The 18,157-nt window shown below is 41.3% G+C and overlaps 1 protein-coding gene across 3 annotated transcripts in view; it reads right to left on the reverse strand.

The window, feature by feature from the left end:
* Positions 1–18,157, reverse strand: part of TMEM132D (transmembrane protein 132D) — a 261,285-nt gene that overhangs the window by 161,415 nt on the left and 81,713 nt on the right. The window lies entirely within an intron of this gene.

The following is an 18,157-nucleotide window of genomic DNA, read 5'->3' on the forward strand; positions in this document are numbered from 1 at the left end:
ATGACAACTGGACTGGCTCCTACTAAGAAGTACTTTGTGGTTCTCATGTGTTAGCGTAATAATTCTCAATCTGAATAACCAGTGGAGAACAACAACAATATGTATTTTTTTAAAATGTTTTATTTCTTCTTAACAGGTGTTGCATTGCTTAATTTTTTCTCTCCCTTTCTCTAAATATCTGATTACGTATCTTGAGGCACTACTGAATTAGTCCACAGATACATGACACTAACCAATTTACTGATATAGAAGTTTCTGGTAATGTTAACTTTTAGGTTCTGAATGGGATTACAAAAAGCCCATTGTGGTCAACCAGCCTTATTTAACCAGTTTAATTATATTTATTTAAAATCTCATACACAAAATCCATTCAGAGTTATGGCAACTTCTCAGTTCTGGGCAAAAAAACCAAAAAGGTATGTGATTTTTTGGTATGAACAGCTGCCACCATGCAAAGATGCTAGTATAAATAAAGAAAGCACTAGCAGCTCTGCCTCTGCATAAAATTACTTGTGAAATCTTTGAAGGACAACATCCACACAGATGTTCTCAGAATAAAAAGCCAAAGGATTCCTTCAGCTGTGTGGGACAAAAAGGGTTGTATCTCATTTCTTCTACCACTAACTCAATAGCAGTGGCTGTAATTTCCTTAGCACTCCTGGAAGGATACATGAAGGCTGCCAATTTGTGCTCAAGCTCTACGCTAATTGCAGAAAATGTATTTTAAGCAGGTGCAGCTGCTGCTCCTAGACCACAAACAACCTTCAGGCCAAGAGATCAATGGTCAAGGAGCAGAAATTAAGCTGCATTCCTAGAAAGTTACGGAAAGACAGGGAGACAGAAAAAAGCCAAAAAATCTGGATGAAACATTTTTCAGCATATCTTCAGTATTCCTAATGACCAGCATCTGGTCCCAGCTTTCCATTCCATCTCAAGAAAGGAAAACTGCTCGGTGTTAACTAAGACCAATAAGAGAAAAAATATTCCCATTTCCTAGGGAAATGAGGGTGGCTCAATTCTTTTCAAGTTAAGCTAGCTGTGATTAAGAAACTCATACCCACCCTTCTAGCTCTCTAATGCAGTTGCTGTCTCCCCGGCAGTTCATTGTGGCTGATGAGAAGGTGCTGGTGTGGGATTTGGGCCACCTAGCTAGGCTTGTGTATTTGAAAAACCAACTGTCTTGATGGAGCTGACTGACTGTGCTTAGCTCTAGCACAGCACAGTAACTGAATCACTCATGGCCAGAGACTGCTTGCAAGGGTGTGAGTGGCTGATTCCATGTCACAAAGCCACATACGCCTTGAGCTTGTGCTGTAAGGTTGGCCCCTCAGGTTTGCCATGTAGGTGTAATAAACCATTGGTGTAGCACACAGTATGTTTGATCAGTAACCAATTGCTACCCCACAGTCTGCACAGGCCAATAAGTATGTCTGAAATTTCTACTTGTTGTGGAGCCTCCCTAGAACATGCGCAGGAACACTGATCCTGCTGTGAGACAGTTCGAAGTCCTGGACAAACATATTAAGCCCTTGGATTCTCTTGGATAAGATTCTGAGGGAGTAGGGGGCAGGGGGAAGGAAGCGTACATGTCCTGAAAACACAAGCACATTGTAGCTTTACAAAAATGCAACCCTTTTCCCATGACTGGACATTAAGAACAATTATGATGTTACAATTGCTACCTAAAAACACACAACAGATTATACCGATTATACAACAGCTATGTTTGTATATGTTTTATTAACAAAACTGGGAGGGAATCAATTAAACCACAGCATAGTCTACCTTGCTCTGCTGGTACATATGCAATAGCTTTACTGCCACTGAGAATCACAGAATTATATACTGGTTTGTGTTGGAAGGGACCTTAAAGATCATGTAGATCCACCCCTCCTGCCATGGGCAGGGACACCTTCCACGAGCCCAGGTGGCTCCCAGCCCCGTCCAGCCTGGCCTTGAGCCCTGCCAGGGATGAGGCGTACACAGCTGCTCCGGGCAGCCTGTGCCGGCGCCTCGCCACCCTAGGAGCAAAGAATTTCTTCCTAATACCTAATCTAAATCTACCGTCTTTCAGTTCAAAGCCATTCCCCCTTGTTGAAGCGCTACATGCCCTTGCAGAAGTCCTGCCCCAGCTTTCTCGTCAGCTCCTTTAGGCACTGGAAGGTGCTCTCGGGCCTCCCCGGTGCCTTCCCTTCCCCAGGCTGAACAACCTCAACTCTCTCAGCCTGTCTGCACAGGAGAGGTGCTCCAGCCCTCCCATCATCTTCATGGCCCTCTTCCGGACTCGCTCCAACAGGTCCATGTCCTTCTTACGTTGGGGGCCCCAGAGCTGAAGGCTGTACTGCAGGTGGGGTCTCACCAGAGCGGAGCAGTGGGGAGAATCACCCTGTTCATGCTTCTTTTGATGCAGCCCAGGACATAGTTGGCTTTGGCTTTCTGGGCTGCAAGTGCACATTGCCGGGTCACACTTTGCTCCTCAACAACCAACACCCCCAAGTCCTTCTCCTCAGGGCTGCTCTCGCTCCATTCTCCGCCCTGCCTGCGTTTGTGCTTGGGATTGTCCCAACCCATGTGCAGGACCTTGCACTTGGCCTTGTTGAACTTCATGAGGTTTGCTTGGGCCCACCTCTCCAGGCTGTCGAGGTCCCTCTGGACAGCACCACTTCCCTCCGGTGCGTTGACTGCACCACCACACAGCTCGGCATTGTTGGCAAACTAAATGAGGGTGCACTCGATCCCACTGTCCGTGTCACCAACAAAGACATTAAACAGTGCTGGCCCCAATACCGGCTGCTGAGGAACGCCGCTCGTCACTTGTCTGCACTTGGACATCAAGAAAGCTGTTTAGGGTCTCAGTACAGCTAAGTAAACAGCCATACATTGAAAACAGAGGAAATTTCTCACTTATATTTTACAAATCATTAAAAACCTGATTAAAATAAGTGTACACACACAGACACATAACTGATACCATCCTCTTGTTTTCTGTCCGGACTCCTTTAAATGCCAGAGTGATGAAATAAACCAGAAAAACAGACACAAACCCAGTAAGACAAGCTCAGTTTGTCTGTCGATGGTGTTCACTTTATGCAATGATAAACTGCCATCCTGCACTGATTCCTGATGATTCAAAGCAAATGCAAGTCACTGCATACACTCCTTGGGGTAACTGCAGTCTGTGGATTAGGAAGAGTTTTTTATAAGGTCTAATTTAGTCATCTATTAAAAGGCCCAAATCCCTAATTTTACTGAAAACAACAACACAACAAGATCATTTCTTTCTACACAATTAGAGGTTAGGAACTCTTTTTGAAGAATCAGTTAAATATATTTCTATAATTAGCACAAAAGCTTCAATTCCGTGATCCCAGGAAATGCTTCTTCCTCTAGTGTATCTTGTTGTTATTTTTGCCACTGTGGTGAAATTGTGGAATTTTACTCACCCAATTTACAATGGCAGTAGCACTTTGCAGTTACCAAAGAATGACCTGGATGAAACAGGGTTAATAATACCCAAAGGTAAGTTATTTGCCAACAGATAAAACTGAAGATACCTGAGGTGAAAACACTGTAACTGCTGTCAGGGCTCAATTACTTTTTTGCAAATCTGCTTTATTGAATTGCCTGGCTGTCAAAGGGCAAGCCAGGTCTTCAACCCTTCAGCTGCTCTTGTGAGCGCTCACAAGACAGCCTCTCAGTTCAGCCAACTAAGGTTTCTCAACTGCAACACAAAAAGGCATATGACAAAGCTTTTTAATATATTTGCTCACAGTTAACAGTTCTAAGTACAACAGATTTCACATTTGCTTGAAGCACTGTGGCTGGGCAGCAGCAAGTAAAAGTTGTTCAGGTCTTTTGTGCCCATCACCTCACTTTGGGCCAGATTCTACTTGGGAAAAGAGGAGGAAGGGAAGCTGTTACTAAACATTTCAATCATAGCTGATTTTGGGTTGTGGTGGGGGTTTTTTTTCAAAGAAGGAGCCTATCCAACTAAACACTTTCATAGTGTTATAAACTATAACAATTAAATTTATTTTGGGTTCAATCAATTTAGGTTGAGAAACAATAAGGAAAACCAGCACTGGGTGCGCGGAGAACTCAATTAGTTCCACCACACGCACACCTGAGTCCTAAAAGCAGCGTCTTTTATCCCCGGATCTTGACCAATCTCCTCTTGCCGGATGTCCATCCTGCTCTTTCCCCACTGGGCCGTCAGGGTACGCCTTCTCCTCCTGTTGGCTCTCCTTTGGCGCGCTTTTTCAAATCTCAAGGACTTTGTCCCCTTTGGCAGGCCTTCTCTGGCATGATTTCGCTTTCCTTATCTCCTTTGGTGGGCTTTTCCAAGCAGCGATTGCCTCAGGGGAAGGGGAAGCCATCACATTGTCTTAAAGGAGAACCACACGTGCCCACTCACCACAACTGCGATACAGGTCCCAGATTTACACAGGGTACAACAATTAATTACACTTATCACAGTACATTCTATTTTTGACATGAATCATGACTGCGTTTATCACAATAGGTATCCCTACAAGCTGTTATTTACCTATGGATCACTGCTCAAAGTGCAGCATATCAGTTACTGAGACTGGTCAGCAACTCACCCCTTGCACCAAATCAATCGTGGCAAACAATGCCCCTGGGTGTCCTCAGTCCCTGAAAACCCATCAATGCTGACAGGGTACAAATCAAGAAAAGGGAGAAAGAAAAAAAAAACATAGAAGGAATTCCCAGAATCAATACATCACACCTGAAATCAAGGAAATACATTTCCTAAGTGCATAAAGATAGCGATTCTTAATTCTATCTCATAAACCCCTAAACGCCATTTTAGTAATAAAAGAGGCTTCAACTCAAACAATTAAAATGCAGGCAATGTCCTCTCTCGTTTACCAAAGTGTCTGTTTTAGCATCTCCCATTTTTTGCAGTTTACAACCAGTTATCGCTTAGCTTTCAGTCCACGTCATTACTGCAGGCTGGTAACGGCTGTGAAATCATTACTTAAGTGTTGTATAAAGTGGAACAGCTGGCTGCTGAAAAATAACAGCATTACTTCACATGTGCTGCTGAGTGCCATGGTACAATGTCAACAAAGTGTCTGGTTTGAAGCACCACAGGGAAGGGAAAGACAGAGAGGGAGGGAGGGAGCAGGCATGCAAATTCACCCTCAAGACATGCAGGAGATCAAAGGCAAGGAGCACAGATATCCTGCCACAGGCAGGACTCCCCTCTCCACATTTTACTCCTGACAATGTCCTGCATGCAGCACACAAATATCACACATCCCTTCACTCCAAAACAAAGTGCAGATAAACAGGGAATCTAACTGCTGAACGGCTCTAAATAAAGATGGTTTAGACCCATGACATTGCATCTAGGTTTTTATTACTGTGAGTACTCAGGGCAAAGATCTGTGGGAATCTTTCATGCTCCTTCCGAGAAAGTGAGCTATTGTCAACATGAAAGGAATAAAAAGAAAAGGGAGGCTGTTAAAACAGGTGCTACCACTGGTTATCATCTTGTTAGCAGTTGAGACTAGAAGGCGGCACATAAATTGCATGCAGAGGGGTACGTTTTTCAGAGCTTCTGGGCTCTTACCAGACATCACAGTAGGCTCTGAATTTGTCTTGTCACTGTATCTCCCCAAAGCACTTCAGAAATAACTTGAGGGGGGGATTCTATTTCTGTTTATCTTTAGTGCTTTTTCCTGCCCAGAGCCTAATCTTAACCCAGCAACAGAGACCAAAGCAGTGTTTAGCTGTACAGGATGGCAGTCTTCACTTTATTCATATTCACCCCCTTTGGATAGCACTGACAGCACTTACAGGTGTAAGGAGAGTCTATTTCAGACCAAAGACAAGCAAAATGTGAGTGGAAGTGGACCTGTCGATAGTTCTTCATGTCATAAGACAAAGAAATCGCATCCATTTCCACTCACCAGAAAGTCTAATCCACTGATCTAAACCAGCAGCAAAACACTCCCTGCAAGAAACCCTGAAAGTATTCATGGTCAAATTAGTGCTGCTACAGGTGGAAACATCTAGCTCCACAATGCTAGCTTCAGGGAGGCTGAAGAGCTAAAATAGTAATCCTCCAGACTCTAACTGTGAGCTGACAGACCTCATCAGGGTCTTTCTGAAGACCAGAACTAAATGTCACAGCTTGAGGATCAGGTAATATGGGAGTGGATGCTACCATGGGATCTAAAATTTAGACATCAATTTTGGCATGTCTAAGTGGTAGATCTATTCAAAGAATTCCCAGGTAGCTGTCTCTCACTGGCAAGTCAGTAAAAGCAGAATGATGACCGTCTCAAAAGCGAGCATTGTTGACTACATTAAAAGCACTCATCCTCTGCAGTATCTGAGGTCATTCTGTTACTGCATGTTGCACAAATGAGACCATGCTGATACCAGAACACTTCAGCCTGACATTTTTATCCTGACTTTTCACCTCCTGCAAACAACCTCCTCCCCTCCCAGAGGCTTGATTCTACCAAGCAATCCCAGGACCAGTTCCATTCTCTTTTCAAGCATGGGAAAGAAATATGTGTTACTGCCCACCATCATCCCTCAGACTATTGCCAAATTTTTTTGGTTATGCTTAACAGGTTCAGAGAGTTGGTCCAGAATCAAAAGAAAAAATACAGCTTATCCTGTCTTCCTGGGATCCTAATGCAGCAGTGACATATTTCCTATCTTACATTGCATGTGCTGCACCTGCAGCTCTCTGTGCTCAAAGAATTGTATTTAAATGCACTGAAACATCAGATACCAATGGAAACCAGCAACAAATTCTCTGCCTTTAGTTCAGGACAGGCTTTTTAATTCTGGAGTACCAAAATCAAAGACAACACAGGAAAGACAGGGGTGTGAATGAATGCCGGAAAAGCAAGTAAGCACAGGGGAGGAAAAGCCAGTTCACATCTTATACTCACGATGGCCAGCTGGAGAGAGATTTAAGCTGAAGTTGTCATCCTGCATTTCTCGAGATGTTTCTTCCCAAGTTCTTTTCTTCTCCAATTCGGTATCTTGAAAAGCCCCCATTTATATGCCAGTTAGGAACTTTCCAGAATTTTGTTTATTTGGGTCTTATTTCAGGGTCTTAGCCACATGAAATATTTTTGCTGACACTAGATCACTAGAAACAAAACCTTGGTCACAAACTTCTCCCTCAAGGCGACAGGTTACCTTACCTAAGGTAGCTTGACAATCAGACAAAAAATAAAATGTGTCTGTCATTGAAAAAACAGGCAGAACTCAACCTGTTTCTTAGAGTTAAGGCTTATTTACGGTAAGCGGATAAAAACTAAGTGTACCAAAGCTTTTTGATTTTTATCCGAAGAAATAAAGACCATTAAAAAACAACCCTGGTTTTCCTAACAGGAACAAGCCTTCATTGTTGAAATTCTTTCAATGGAAGGAACTGTATTTGAAGAGAGCCCATATAAAAAAAAAAAAAAACTGGTTTAGAACTGACTAAACAAATTACAGCTTTCTCAGTACAACAGGAATGACGTACAAAAATCAGGTCATGCAGTAGGACACTTCATGCTAACTATCTGACTGTCTGCCTTTTAATTTCATAATCAATTTTGGCATGGCTTATAAAAGACAGGATTTGGATGCTAGAATTTAATGTACAGGGCTGACTTCAGTATGACTTGTTTTGTTTGCTTTCCCCATTGAGTGCTTCATGTACAAACCAGTGTTGTCAGTTGTTTTCAGATAAGATGCCTCAAAGTTTCTTCAGATTACACTAATAGTTTCACTGATTGAAAATCCACAGCAGAAGAGAATGGGAGTCCCTGAGATACTGATGGAGCTGGAATAATTTATGGAGAGCGGTCTAGCACAACATAAGCTATTTAAAGCTGTATAACATACCCACAAACTCTTATTAAGGTCTGTGGTTTTCAGCCCTGTGAGACAGAAACCAGTTATCATTATGCAACACCATGAAAGCAGATTAAAATTAAACCCATCTGTTTATATATGGGTTTGCAATGCAGCTTTTCCAAAGCATAACATGTTCTCCATCTAATTAACATTTCAGGAGGAAAAAACATTCCGCCCAGACACTAAACCACCCTCATTCAAATGGCGATATTACAAAAACACAGCCCAGGTGGATTTATAACAAAATTTAATTAGTGAAAGGGCACCAGACCTATTTTGGCTTCAGAGGTTACATAGTGCATACCAAGAGTCAAATAAAATAGATCTCTTTGTAATATGTTTCTCTTGGACTTGATAAAATTGCCTGTAGTGCTTAAGAGTTTATGTGCATACACACAGTTGCACACATACATGTGCATGCACACATTACACACACGGATTTAGATTTTATTTCTGTGGCTTTCAAAAAGAAAGTCCTTATTAAAAACATGTTTTGCAAGATGTAAAATGCACAAGTCTCTGGAGATTTAAAAGGAAAGAACACATACAGGTCAGTTTAAAGCAGAAACAAATACAGAGTCTGTAGCTCTGACTTCTATCCAGTTACTAAACAAGCCATGAGAGAGCCTGATCCTGAGTGGGAACCAGAACCCTTTGTGGCCTGCAGAACTGGATCTTCTTGTGTTAGAGAGACCCTGAATTAGAGTTCAGGAAGCAAACTGTAGGAGTTATATGAGTAATAACAAGTGCTATTCCTTCTTATTGACTCCCCAGAGACCCCAGAAGCAGTCATCTTGGGACTATCAACATGAAGGAAAAGTCAGAAACAGGTTTTTCATAAACTTCATGTCTTTGTCAGCCAGTGGTCTGGCTGGTACACCCTTCTGCTAATTTCATCTTGTGGACTGTACATGATGTTAAATAAGCGGCAAAGCAGTGAGAAAGAGGAATATAGCAGCATCATAACCTGAAGAGGCACTACAGAATTATTACTGAGAATATTGCCTTTTAGTAGCATATATGATAGATAAGACATTACTGTTACAACTGACACATGTTCTGTCAGCTATGTTCTAGAGGAGGCATTACTGTGTTAAGGGACAAGTTGGTACTCCTGCCCATAACTGTATCTTAATATGAATTACTAAACAGGCACAGAGATGTTTAAAAGGAAATACTGACCAAAAGTTGATAGAGGTCAAGGCAAGGAGGTAATCCATGACCTCTTCTCACCCCAAACTATTCAGCAAATGCAGTGCTGTGACATAACACTGACTTACTGTCACCTCTCTCAGCTGCATGGCATTGTTTTCCTACAGGAACAGATAATTGGGCAATAATGAGCAACAATACTAAACCAAACAAAATATTTATGTATTCAAGGGTGCGAAGGAAGGTGTTTGTTTACAGAAATGAAAGACAAAGATAAAGAGTGCTGCCTGCTGATTTAAAGTGGTTGGGAGCCCTGTGTACTGTTTCCAACTACTGGTTTCAAAATAAATGCAAAAATATGATGTAAGGTCTGAAATATATTTTCCTAAACTGCTTGTAAAAAAAAACCAATGCCACACATCCTTTCCTGGCCAAACATCAGCAAAGTTCTAACAGCACAGCCTGGTTTTTTATTTTTATTTTTTTAAAAAAATTAAGACTTAGATTTAAGAAATTTTTTTACATTAAGACTTAGGTTTAGGATAGGACAGGAAAAACAAAGCACAGTACTGGGGACACTGTGCAGTGGAAACAGAGTGCCATTTGCCCCTTTTCACAGGTGAAAAACATGGTAGGAAACAGCTACCATACCGCAACAAGCATGTGAGTGAAGCTGGTCGCAGGCAACCCCCAGTGACCCATCCAGACCACAAGATGAGTGTAATGAAGGATCACCCAGTTATCCACTGCAGGTGGAGTAAAACAGAGCACAGAACAACAGAACATTTTTTTAAGTGCTGTAGGGACATCTAAATTTCTGTGTTTATGTAAGTATATTTTATGCTGTCTGGGCAAGTAGCAAGTGGAGAAGAAATTCTTCTGGATTCAATTAGATTTGCTGAGAACATTAGAAGCACACTGAATAAAGGTGACAAGGCTGGTGAATTGTGCAGTACAAGTCTTCCAAAACAAACCATTGCAGAAGTAGGAACAGAGCTATATATTCTATATATATACACCAAGAAGCAATGGGGTCAGTAAGACTACTTCTTTGCCTTTATCTGCAAAGCAGTATACTGTGCAGGACTTTGTTCTGAAGTCACACAATAAGACAAAACTGTTGAGGGAGGCAGATACTACCCCAGAGCTATACCCTGGCTAATCAACTTTTTACAAGACTCAGATGGACGGATGCTGCTAGCAATGAAAACTATGAGAACGTTGGCTTATCAAGATCAACAACTACCACCCAAACTCCACCACTAGCTGTCTGATGTTCAGTGAAAAAAAGAGTGTGCACCTTAAAGTAAATGCTTCAAGGCTGAGACTAAGATTTATTAGCAATCACAATAATATCATGAATGCAGATAGCATGTTTATCTCAAAAGAATCTCCAAAATGTTCCTGTCCTCTCCTGGAGAGACTCAACTGCACAAATGCTTTGTGCACCTAATGGTCCTCCCAGTGAGGGCTCATCTCCTGCAGCCCCAGCGCCTGACACCGAGTCTGCTCTTCCTGTTATTCACAGTGATACCCTGAAACTCATGCACTCTTGGTAAAGGGTTTGGTGCTTGGAAGTGATCTAAAAAAGGTTCTTTAGTAGAAAGTTTAATTTAAACTTCATAAGCAGGACAGTCCTGGGGTATTTCGAAATCACACCCTAAAGCAAAAATTAATCATAGATTTATTTAGGTTGGAAATGACATTTGAGATCCTGTTAACCCAGTACTGCCAAGCCCACCACTAAACCAGTTCCCTGAGCACCACACATACCTGCTTTTTAAACACCTCCAGAGATGGTGATTCCACCACCTCCCCGGGCAGCCTGTGCCAGCGCTTGACAACCCCTTCTGTGAAGAAATTCTTCCTAATATCCAGTTTAAGCCTCCCCTGGCGTAACTTTCCTCTTGCCCTGTCGCTTGTTACCTGGGAGAAGAGACAGACACCCCTCCCTGCCTACCACCTCCTTTCAGGCAGCTGGAGAGAGTGATCAGGTCCCCCCTGAGCCCCCTCCTCTCCAGGCTGAACACCCAATAAAGGATGTAGGTTATCCTTGGCCCTCCTTTTGTTTCTGATGTATTTATAAAAACATTTTTTGTTATCTTTTACGACAGTGGCTGGCCTGAGTTCTGGCTGGGCTTTCTCCTCTCTAATCTTTGCCCTGCATAACCTTATGACATCCCTGTAGTCCTCCAGTGCTGCCTGCCCCTTCTTCCGAAGGTGGTAAACCGTTCTTTTTTTCCCCCAAGTTCCAGTAAGGCTGCTGTATTACAGCCTTGCATTACCTTGACAGTATTACCTTGACAGTCTTAACAAAGACCGATCAGTGGAAATGAGTTAGCGTTGTTCCCTAGCAACTTCTCACAGCTGCAGAAAAAACAATTTTCTAGACACCACAGAAATTGTGAATACTTAGTTCTCTTATACAGGAATTCTCTCACCTATTGCCTATATGCAGCCCCTCTAGGAGGTAGCAAAGGAGCAATTTATGGCAAGCTGTACCATTATGTTAACTTGTCCAAAAATTTAAAATAAGACCTATAGATCCCTATGTGCTGTGTTTGTCCTTCATTCAATGACATATATGTAAGATGTTCAAAGATTAGCATCAGAGAGACAGGAAAAAAGTATGTAACAACCTTTGCTGCAGAAACCCTAAGCCTGCAAACGCTTTTTCATAAAGGTGTTTCCTCTACTCATGGGAGCAATTCCACTGATTTCTAACAACATTATTTAAGGTTTACAGAATCAGGTCTACAGTAAAGAAAATGTAAAGTGTATAGATAAAGGATTCAAATTCTTTAATGGAGAAAAAGCCTGCATTGCTCCAAAAAGTTGCTATCGGCATAAAATAGATATTCACTAAGCAATTCAAATAGGATTTTTTGTTATATACATAAAATCTCAGGCTGAACACCATACATCTGTACTGACATATTTAATCACCTTTTTGTCATCTGCACGAGTGGGTACCAAAGCAACATTTGCTAAATAACAGCAAGGACTTCTGCTGCAGGCAAACCCTAATAGCTCAAGTGAAGCCACTGATGCAGAAGGGAGTTCAATTAATACAAAAATGACACTGCCCAAAATTGTTCTGTGTCCTTAATGTAGGGTACATAACGTTGTCTGCATCTAGCTGCAGCAGCCAACCATAATGCATGTCAGAGCACAGTTACGGTTGTGATTTTAATACTGGAAGAGCCATAGAAGATGGCTTGGCTGATCCAAGCAAGCAGAAGCAGGGATCACTTGGAATTACACAAAACCCTCCCTGTTAATTGCTCTCCAAGACAGAGCTATTTTGAAGGAACACAAAGGCAGTTGGTAATCTTCTCCACATATAAATCCTGAAAAACTAATAATTGCATCTCCTCTCAGCCTCAAATTTCATGTATATCCTTGGACTGGTTTATTCTATTTGTGCATTTTAATATGATAAAGAGGAGTTAGAGACTTTTCATCACAGCATATAATTGTTCTGACAACTCTACTGTAGAGTTCAAATGTGTGAGAACACCTAACGTCCACCTATCAGTGGTCAAAGTTAAATGGCATAAAATGGAATATGGGAACTTAAAATACAGACTGAGTAAGAAATAGAGCGCATATATGTTGATTTTTATATATATATATATTAAATATTTGTAGTTTTAAACACCAAGTTTAATGTATCACGTTTTTTGGAAGCAGACTGGTCTTTTGAAAATATAGGTTTTAAAAAGGTTTAGTGAGTTCATGTACAGGAATCTAATTGTAGCAATGACTGACATTTTTTACTTCTGCAGCAAAAGCCCAGTAGCAATCAGCCAAAAATGTTAACACTTCAGATCATCTGCCACTTTTTAAAACTCTCTAGGCAGAAATGACCACTAGACAATTGTTTTTGAAAGTTAAAAGGTTGTATCCCTGCCTACCAGCTGGTAGGACAAAATCCGCTAAGAAATACGAGCCTACAAAATCAGGCAACCAAAACACCAACACAATGGATAAAATGGCTAGATGATAAAGTGCTGAGTGATAGAATACATCAAGCCTGAAGAAACTACGATGGGAGAGAAAAACTGAAGAAAGGGAGCCCAGGAAAATAACTTGAACTGTAAGTTTACCAGCCATTGACTTTCCCTCATTTTTGAAACTACAAGAAATGTGAGCTGTCGTTTCAGGATTCCCCGTGATCCTTGTTAGAAAGAAAGGATTTTACAACATAGCGTAACACTACCATTCAGCATGGGAAACCCACATGGTCATAGTTAAGAAGGAAATCAATAGTCTGCCAGGTATTAAGGCATCCCTCAGACCCAGGAAGATCCCAGCACTTGTTTGCTTAGCTTTGCCTCTGATCAGTTAACTCCTGTGTTCTTGCCAGGTGGATATGCACTCACTAACAAATCTATTCGTGACGCTTTGACAGTTTTGATAAACTTTTGGTCAAAATTAACATTAAGATTCTCAGTTTCAGCCACATGCAGCAGTTCTCTCCTGACTGTGCACTGAAGCAAGTCTGGGACACACATTGTCTCCTCCAAGCACGGGTCTGTAGCCCAGCCAAGTGCTGCAACACACGCCAGGTACACCTCTGATCAGACCTGAGAGAGCACGTCATCAATTTAAACACATTTAGTGCTGGTGTAGAGCTGGCACCCAAACTCAAGCCACCTGCCTTTCTGGTGTGGGGCTGCTCCAACCCTCGAGCACTCTGAGACACTGCAGCTGGCCTGTTTAAGTTATGGCAGACCCAGCAGGCCTTCCTGTGGACTTCAGCAGTGAGGATATAATTTGCTCTTTTCCCTCAACACATGCCTTGTACTGGGTTTAGTACCAGAGTTTGTAAGGGAGTCTTGGAGACCTGCCTGTAGTGCAGTAGGAGACTGTGCAGAGTGAAACAATACCGAGGACACCATGTTTATGCTATTAGAAGATTCAGTGGCTGCACCTGCTGCTGTCCTAGTTCCATGGTTTGGTGCTCCTTTAGCTGATGGGAGTACATTTGGTGACCATATCTTCTGTTTTAGCGTAAATGGAAAGGAATCTAACTTGTTTACTTCACAACTGCTCTGTACTATGGATCAAAGCACAGTAGGTGAGGACAAATAAAGAGACTCACTCTGAAAGTATGCTTAGAATGCAAGCTGAACACTGAGGCCTACATTCTAACAGACACTGTAGGATGGTTAAGGAGATAAATCTTATAGCAAAAACTGGATGTGACTGAATATTACCCTCTAAAACAATCACTTTTCCAAATAAGATGCCAGTAGCACCAGAGGACTTTGTGAATACACACCCTCACCCCTTCTAAGCCACGGTCTTTGACTGAAGATTTGTCTTCTCAAAGCAACTGCTTTGAGACATTCAATATGTTCTATTCCCACGGAAGTCATCGTAGAAGCCACAGTCTAGCTCTGTGACCCACTGAAACATTACAGGCAATTTAGGTCGGCAGAATACAATACATGTTGCTGTTTTGATAACTGGGTTAAATGTCACAATATTGAAAACACTGGAAAATCTAACTGAACTTCCTAACACAACAGACTGAAGTTAATACTAGATTTATATTTATTTGAGACTCAGGATAAAAGTCTCACAGATGACAACAGGTCAACAGAGCCATGCAGATTTGAAAGGAAAGTACCCTCACCTATGGCATCCCTGGTACCACACAGTTCTCCGAAAATGTCTAGTGCAAGAGCAGAGCTGTCCCATTCATACTCAGCTTGTAGATGAAGCTATTTCTAGGCAATTGGTGAAAAGTAGTCAGATACCACTCTCACCTTTGAGACTACTTTAGGGTTGCTGGTTTGGTTTTTTTAATGAGTTTAAGTCAGGGGAAAGGAAGACATCTGTTTCATAAAGAACATTCTTCCAGATGTAGCTGGAATTTATCCCACACAAAATGTGCACACAGTGCTATTATTCTGAAAACCACACTGTTTTATTTCCAAATTGCAAAGAGGTAAATGATGAATCAATAAACATGGCAATGAAGAATTCAGTCCACAGTTTGACTGCACTGAAATTAGCACTTCGTGAGCCACTTTGCACATAGATTCTTTATACAGAAAGTTTTCTTTGAAGACCTGTTTCAAGTCCACAATAAAGGTACCTCTGTGTGCATCACACTCTACTGTATATTCCTTTGAACAACTGCTTTTGCAACTTGAGGCAGTTTGTAGAGAGACTAATTATAAACAACAGCCCCTGCCATCACAAGCTGTACTGTGAGAAAACTGGTGATGACACAACACGCGTGCTGCAAGCAAAGAGCACAATCAAACCATTAAAACAACCATGCATGCCTAAGGGTCAGGGAGAGGGAAGAACAACTTATTGAAGTATTTAAACCTATTCTTTATCAATGTGCCGTAGTGGGGTGTATAGGAAGAGCCCTGAGACTGAGGACTCCAAAATGACTATGCAGAGCTGCAGAAGGTCAACATGGGGCTGGGGAAATAAAGATATTGTAGCACTGACTGTTCTACAAAGAAAAAAGGCAAGTGTCAGTCTGCTCTCTGTGGCTACAAAGGTTCCTTTGGAACTGCCTTTCTCTGTCAGGAAATACGGACAAAACAGTATAATAGTTATTTAAAAAAATACCCAGCCTCTCCTGTTCGCTGAAGTGCTGGCTGCTGGTAACAGATTGATAAAAAATATCTATTTTTCTGTTGATATATTGCTTTTGCTTAAAACACAGAAAAAAATACACTAAAAAAGAAAGATGCCAGAGGTAAATATTTTAGTTATCTCAGTCACAAACCTGTCATATTATAAGCATTACAGTCCATTAGGATTGTATAAAATCCATGGCAATGCTTGTAATTCAGCTATATCTCATTGACAACAACCTCCTATTGCGTTTTAGGAATCTCTATTTGCTAATGTCGAAAACTTCATCAAGAGCTACTTGTTGTAACAGGGCAAGTTTGGTAAAAGACAGCAAAAATCCTCCAGTCACTACATGTAACATCCTGCTCTTTGCCCAATCCATGGGGATGGGGAGTCTGCAACTAGCCTCCTTTGGACAGGCTGTTTTCTGAGCAAAAAGCCCCAACACCTCATTCTTTGTTTTGGAAGTTCCTTGCTCTAATGTTGAAAACAGATGCTGCTATCAGCTAGATTAGCAGCTGTCATGGGCACGCTGGGTCCCTTGTGCAAGATCTGGCATACAGCACAATTACCTGCACAGAACAGACTCAAGTAGGGTATCTCCAACAGAGGCAGAAAATTGTGGGGCAATAAAACCACACCCACAGTTTTGTAAATAAAGAAATTTGCCCCCTCAAAAACATCTGCCTGGAAGTCAAGGAGTGACTGCTACAGGAAATTTACTAAAATGGTACACATGGGGTGGGGGGGAGGGGGGAATAATCTGACAGGCCCTTCTGAAGGCTAATTTGAAGACCTTCCCTCCAGGAAACTCCGTTTCTGAGAGAGCTATCACTATATATATGTATGTACTGCAACAGTGTAGAAGGGTACACTAAATAACTTTCACTGCACCTGGCCAAAAAACCCCAAAACATTCTGAAGGGAAGAAAAGCCATGAACAGCATTGGAGAGTCAAGTACCAGGTATTGCTGTTAACAAATCGTACTTCTATTAGCAGGTAGGCAATAGCTTTGATATATACAGTTAGAATGAATTACCTGATGTCAAATGTTCATTGAGTTTGACCTTGAAGCAAAGTTAGACTAAAATTTGGAAAGTGTGTCACGCAGTATGATACTATGTATCAGGGGTATTATCATATTTGTTTATGCATTGATCAGTGCCCTAACACTGTCTTGATGTGCTCTGCTTGGAATAATGGATTTATTAAAATAGAAGATAAATGCTACGGATACTGGTGATGCAGGAAAAGACTATTACCAGATGAAAACCAAAGATGGCTAAACAAAACATTAGACAAAACAAATTAATAGTAAAATATCATTTAAAGAAACATATTCCAATTTTAAATAAGATTTTAGCCCATTATTTTAATAATTCATATCAATCTCTCTCAAAGTTAAAAAGAAACTTGGTCTTCAAAATGCTATTTGCAATACATACTCAAACTAACGATAATACAGCAATATGGTAGATTCACCTTTTCAAATGTTCATTAATTTCCTGACACTGCTGAGAAACATACCTATTTATCCCATTACTTAGGGGATACAGAGAATATTTGGACCAGAACACACTAGACAGACGAAAAAGTAACTAAGAATTCATAAGTTCCTGGATTTTGCCCATGCTCAGATACTGAGGACATGCCCTCTATGTCATTTTAAAAGCTCTTCTGCATCCCCTCTTGAAATTGCTATGTCTATGCAAATTGCCAGTTCTCATCCCCACTGTTTGATTTGAATGAAATTTGGTATAAGTCTGTTCAGAATTAATTGAAGTAAGATATTCGAAATGTTCCTCTTAGCAGTTTCCCGTTCCATGAAGTCACTTTGAAAGCAAAGAAGCTACAAGACCCATCAGAATATTGTACTTCCAAAGGTCAAACCCAAAGTTTTATCAAGCCAACAGTAATAGAAAGAAAACTCATCAGCTTTAGGTGGGTATTTAAGAGTTACGTGCCCTTCCTTTTGACACCCACACACTGGCTCTGCTACTGGAACCACTTTACCCCTGCAGCCATGATACTTTTTTTTAATGGCATCATAGCAAAGATTTTCTCCTGAACTGAAACCAAAGGAAAGAAAATGAGCTCTGCTATCCTCAGTATGCCGTGTTCCTCTAACAATACTATCAATCACTGTTGGGAGAGAAATAGAGAAACTGGGATTGCTTTACCATAGCCCACAGCATGTCAAGTAAGTGACTATTACAGTGACATAAAGCAAGGTGCCAGCAAGGCTGTAAGAAAAAGAACACTTCTGTACTGCTCCTTTGAAAGAAATATTTAAGGGGGCCGGGCAGGAAGTTATCTGTATCATCCTGTGCAAAGCAAGTGCCAAACAAGGTTTGGGAGAGGCCATGCACCAGAAATAGACACTATTTACTAGCAGGTCTCTTCTGTCACACACTTGGTAGAAAAAAAAGTGGAGTCAATCAAGTTGGGCTATAGTGTTCTGGTATTCAGAATCCAGAAATGGTATTTTCTTCAAAA

The sequence above is a fragment of the Falco punctatus genome (genome assembly GCF_963210335.1).
Source record: "Falco punctatus genome assembly, chromosome: 1".
In the NCBI taxonomy this organism is placed as follows: domain Eukaryota; kingdom Metazoa; phylum Chordata; class Aves; order Falconiformes; family Falconidae; genus Falco; species Falco punctatus.